Below are 6,000 nucleotides of genomic sequence, written 5' to 3'. Positions count from 1 at the left end.
CATGGTGCGTGTATATATAACACTCATATCAAGCTGTTGAAATGTTTGGAAAATATATAACTCATGTAGCTCTTTTGTTCTACAAAGAAAAGTCGGTTAATGAGGGCACCCCTTTGGGGAGGGGGCAAATTGTAATTTGGGTTCAGGTGACAAATGAGTAAGGATTGGTTAGAGGCCGTAGCTCAACAATTATACATAATGTGCTTTGCATGCAGAAGAGCCAAGGTGTTCAATCCCTAGGAATGGAACCAGGAAAACACCATTTTCTGAAACCTCTGGAGAGCCACTGCCAAGTCTGTACAAACCATGCAAAGCTAGATGGGCTCAATGGTTTAGTGTAAGGCAGATTCCCATGCTGGCTATATCCACATGTGTACTGTGAACACTGACCTACCTTATAAGGTTGTTGTAAAGATTAAAGACAATGTAAGTGAAGCACTTTGATCACTTAAGGGGGAAAGTGCTATGTACTACACACTTAGTCTGGGCTGCTGGATTGCTGTGGATGAGATTCCAGCTCTTGCCCTGGCTTTTAAAAAGTACAAGCAAGAAGGTAGGCACCTGGCTGGCGTTAGAGGATTTTCTTCCCACATATGCCTCAGGATTTGAGTCTCAAACATGGGAGAAGTCTGTTTAAGGTCTGGAACCCATTGTTGTGATGATTAAAATTATTATTATTATTATTATTATTATTATTAATTACATTCGCACAGTACATTTTGTGTGTTCAAAGTATGCAACTTCCATTATTCTCCCATCAAAAGCTGCTTTGCACAGGTTTCTAATTCAACACCCACAAGCCGTGCAAGCAGAATGCCTTCTCCCTGAACCGACTGCAGATTTATTGGCCTTCTGATGAACAAAGACTACAGCTAGAAATGAGAGGATAATGATGGGACAATGACTGCGGCAGCACAATCACCTTTCTGCAGATGTCATGGAATCTTTGCAGAATGCTCTTCATCCAAAAATAAGCCTCCACAAAGGAGAAAGGAACAAAACCAGAAGAGAAGGCAGAAATGGAAGCCTCAGTGAGGGTTGATTTAAGGCAGTTTGGGTAGCTGTGGCTCATTTCCTTTATTTGCTTCCTTCCCACTCTGAACCTGTGACAGTTGTGACCTTTTATTGTTAAACAGCAACAGTAGCTTGGTGGTCTTTTCAAAATACCTTTAAGATTTTTTTGTCTGAGGGCTAAAATGAATTGTGGCAGATGCAGGAAGCTGCTTTAAACCAATCCAAACCAACCATTTAGCTAGCTCAATATTGCCTACCTTGACTGGCAGTAGCTGTCTAGGGTTTCAGACAAGGGGTCGCCCTCCCCCCAGCCCTACCTGGGGTGCCTGGGGATTGAACCTGGGAAATTCGGCACATAAAAGAGACGCTCTCCCTTCCCCCTTTTTACCTGTCCCTATCTTCCCCCCATAATACTTTCACCTTAATTTTCACTAGAAATCATCAGCAAATTCACTGATGGATGCTCAGATTCCCAGTAACCTATCAGCCTGGGAAATTAAGTTTGTGAAGCTGAGAATCTGCTTTAGCTGCACTGAGCAACCTGAGGTTTCCTGCTGCTCTGCAGCTAAACTAAGCACGGCCACTGGCTGTGCCCCTCATGCTATCATCCTTCCCACAACACGTTCCTTAAGCTCATTAAGCTCACAGTGAAACTGTCTTAATAGCCCTGAATCTGACACAGTATATTTCTCTGGGATCTTGGTTAGAAGAAAATAAGAAAGCTTGCTGGATCAGACCAAGAATGCAAGCTAATGCGTTGTTTTTCACAATTGGATGCTTCCAAGAAGTCTTGAAGCAGAGTATACAGCAGGGGTAGCCAATGTGGTCCCTCTAAATGTTGTTGACTTACATTGCCCATCAGCTCAGACCGTTGACCATGCTGGCTTGGGCTGATGGGAGTTGCAGTCCAAAGCATCTTGGAAGGTTGTTTACCCCTGGCAGCTGTCTTCAGGATTGCTCCCAGGCAACTGGTAGACTGCTTCTGAATAGGCAGGATCCATATAGTCATTATGACTAGTAGCCATCGTCAGGACTTCCCACCATAAATCAAATTCTTGTTTGAAGCCACTTAAGCTAGGGGCCAGTCTTACTGGGTTTACCAAAGTGACCATTGATACCCCCAGTTCTGCCTCTAGCACAGGGTGGGAAAGCTTTTTCCAACTGAGTGCCATATTCTCTTCTGGTCAGCTTTCAGGAGGCCACATGCTAGTGGTGGGTTAGGCCTGAGGAAAAAGGAGCAACGCATGCATGGGTGTAGCCAGGATTTTTGTTCGGGGACGGCAGGCCTTTTATTAGGGGGGCAGGCCTTTTGTTGGGGGGCAGAACCTTGGTTTGCTATGTATTTTTATTGATTTGGGGGGGAGCAGCTGCCCCTCCCTGTCCCCCTGGCTACGCCCATGAATGCATGTACAGTGGTACCTCAGGTTAAGAACTTAATTCATTCCGGAGGTCTGTTCTTAACCTGAAACTGTTCTTAACCTGAGGTACTACTTTAGCTAATGGGTCCTCCTGCTGCCGCCGTGCCACCGGAGCACGATTTCTGTTCTCATCCTGAAGCAAAGTTCTTAACCTGAGGTACTATTTCTGGGTTAGCAGAGTCTGTAACCTGAAGCGTCTGTAACCTGAAGCGTCTGTAACCCGAGGTACCACTGTACATTTTATCTTCGTACAATAGGCTAATACGCCCACCCTCTTTTTCCTCTATCCAGATAAGCAAGTGGCATCAGCAGAGTTTGAGGGCAAATTTGAGTCAGGCAAAAACATTCAAGGAAGTTGCAAAGCAGGTCTGCTGAAGGTGATGGCCTGGGAAGAGAAGGAGAATCTATAGCCTAGGGAGAATCTTGAGGCCAGATAGGCCAGGAGGAATAGATTTGATCCCTAGTTCTGAGCTTCCCTACTCCTGGCCTAATACAACTGCAGACCTAACTATGCATGGTATTAATTGTGTGACTTGCAGCCAACTCGGGGGATTAAAAGAAATAACCCTAGGTGTTCCCCAGACTGCAGGCAGGTGAGTTTCTCCTCTTCACTCTGTAGCCGGGATCCCGATAGAAATTGCCCCTGTTCCACAGCTGGTGGTGGGGTGGGGTGGGGGGAATCTCCTGGTTTCTGTGTTCTTTTCCAGTAGGGAATATTCCTATCACGATCATGGCTGGAGAATGGGAAGGGTAAAACTTCCCCGCATGTCCAATGGAAATCTGAGTTTGTTGGTTTGTTTTAAACCCTGATGTGGCTTCAAGTCATACAAGTATGGATGAGTACTGCTGTTCTTGCCCTTGAATGGGATGAATTGGAAAAACACAAGGGTACGTTTGAGATCCCTGGGCCTGGAAATTGACGCTGAATCCTGGGAGCTGCTTAAGCAGCCTGTAACTATTCCTTGTAGAGCACAAGAATTTATTGCACATGACCAGCAGTTATCTGATACAACATAAGGTGCCTTGGAAAAGGGAGTGGGTCCTGGTTCCTGTTGACACTTCCGTCTTGGAGTTCAGCAAGCAAAGGTGTGTTCTGTGGATAAAACATGCGCTTGCTTTAACCTTTGTACTCCCTTTAGCATCTTACGCAGAGAGGAATGAGGCTTATGTTTTTTCTCTGCTAAACACAGTGAACAAGATAGTGAAAATTGCTCCTGCGTATAGCTACATAATAAAAAGCTGCCCTCCCAAATTTCTTTCCCCCGAAAGGTGCACGAAAAATGTAATGTACCATCACACAGAGCATTCAACATTACCATGTCTGTCTATGCATACATTTTCTAATTGCTGCTCCTGTGTTCCTGCATTAAGTGAGGATCACAGCCCCTCTGTAAGGACAACTCCCTACAATACCTTGCTATAGGGCAGAGGCAAAATGACTCTATTTCTGCCAAAGACCACATTCCACCAGGTGCAATCTGCTAGGGACTGCATCTGAAGCCTCCCCTTTTGTCTTTGTCATGCCTTCTCACTTGCTCTCTCCCTTTCTGTCAGCCCTTTCTTTCTTTCTTTCTTTCTTTCTTTTACAAGAGATTAAGGGTAGAAGGTATAAACAAGGAAGCTCTTCAGCACTTCCAGATGCCAGCGTGGCATAGGATTGGGTCATTAAAGGAGGGAGAGTTTTTTGTGTGTGTTTTGCAGAATCTTGTGATCTTGGGTTTTATATATATATATATATATATATATATATATATATATATATATATATAAAATCACTTGCTTTGCCTTCTTCCCCTTAAAGTAAACCTGTTCTTGAAAACCTGTTCTTCAAAAAACATCCGCTTTGTGGGCTGGGAATAGTGTGGACAAGTAATACTAATCCAACAGGGTTGTGGTTGTTGTTTTTTTGCACGTCTGTAGTTCATTTAAACCCTAAACTGTGGATGTAAGAATACATTGATTTCCTTTCCAGCCAGCTTCTGTTCTGCTGCGGTTCAGCTTATGACAAAAAGGTGTTATGCTATCTACCGTGGCAGAATTTATGTAGTTAATCAGGTTATAATTACATAGCTCCACACCATTCATTTCACTGTAAAGGCTATACATTTCAGTGCAAAGGAAGGACAATGCAGAAAGGGGGGAAAGTCATCCATTACATACTGTTTGCAGACTGAAAACAAGAACAGTGAATGCCACTTGTATTCTCTGGATTGATTTCCGTTTTGGACACGGAGTGAATAAGCAAACGCTGGCAATTTCCACTCCCATTTCTTTTTCTGTCAGAATTCTCTGACAACCCTACCCTAAACCAACTCTGTGACTGTCCCTGGTAATGACTTCAGCACACAGCCTGGCAAGTTCGAAAATAGGAAGATAGAATAGGCAGGTCTGCCTTCTGTCTTTTTTGTGGAAATACTTTGATGGCTTCACAACTGAATTCAAATGCTGCATGTCACTAATGCTCAGGCAAGTGAAAACATGTTGTTTTTTCAGTAAAAAAAGAAAAGAAAAGAGTGCTTTATGGAGATTGCCTCAAAATGTTTCAGTGTGGAGTGTTGCTGCTCAGGATTCCAGACACACTACTCGATTTCACCCTCCCCAGTTTTCTATCTCCCCAGTGTTGGATGGATTTTGTAGGTAGACTAGTATATATTCTTTTATAAAGAATGTGTATTCTTGTATAATTTATCTTCCCTATTACTCATGTGTGTGAGCAGAATGTTTAAAGTAAATCAGTTTAGCGTTTAGACTTAATACGCTTAGAAGACTTAAAACACCATCCCTTGCAGCATTAAAGTGCACACTTTGGGACTAGGCTGTGTAGCCTTAGTTTTTATTTCTCCAGCCTCCAGTAGCAGACTGGACTTTTCCCATTCTCTCCTAATAAAAGAAGCACGCAGACTGTAGAGTAAGCATAAAAAAATAGTGTTTACTAACATAGAGTCTAGCACTCAATTCCAACAGTAACAAAAACAAGGTAGGCAAATTCTACTTCTATTTCGTCTAATTTCTTTAATTGAATTTCTTTCATAATACAGTAAAACTACAGAAAATACATATTGAATAGGTAGAATATGGAGTCCTACTTAAAAGTAATTATTAGCCTTTACCACCCACAGGGCACAGAACCTCCTCCCAGCTCTCACCTGGCATCATTCCCTTTTTCTCCCAGCCCTCCCTCTCTAAGAGACCTTGTCGCTCACCCAGGGTCCTCCATCAACCATCTTCCATCTGAATATATAATCTCTGGACCTTAATAAAGGCCCCAAACAGAGGACTCCAAAGAAAGAAGAGAAAGAAGAGAAACAGAGAAACAGTAAGGGACAATAAAAAGAAAGAAAAGAGATAGGGAAGGAAAGAGAGAGAAAATATAGTGAAAAAGAAAAAGAAATATTAGAAAAAGATACAAAATGAAATGTTCTGATTTGCCACCTGCCGGTTATATTAAAGAAGAAAATATGTTTATTTAAAACACTCAGTCCATGCTAACATCCATCTTCGCTTTCTGTCAAACAATATTTCTTCTAAATCAGGTTGTCTCAGAATCATTCATTTATTTCCCCCACAA

This window comes from Podarcis tiliguerta, assembly GCF_965153285.1.
Source record: "Podarcis tiliguerta genome assembly, chromosome: 9".
Taxonomy (NCBI): domain Eukaryota; kingdom Metazoa; phylum Chordata; class Lepidosauria; order Squamata; family Lacertidae; genus Podarcis; species Podarcis tiliguerta.
The sequence above is the reverse complement of the archived record's forward strand: the minus strand, read 5'-3'. Positions refer to the sequence as shown.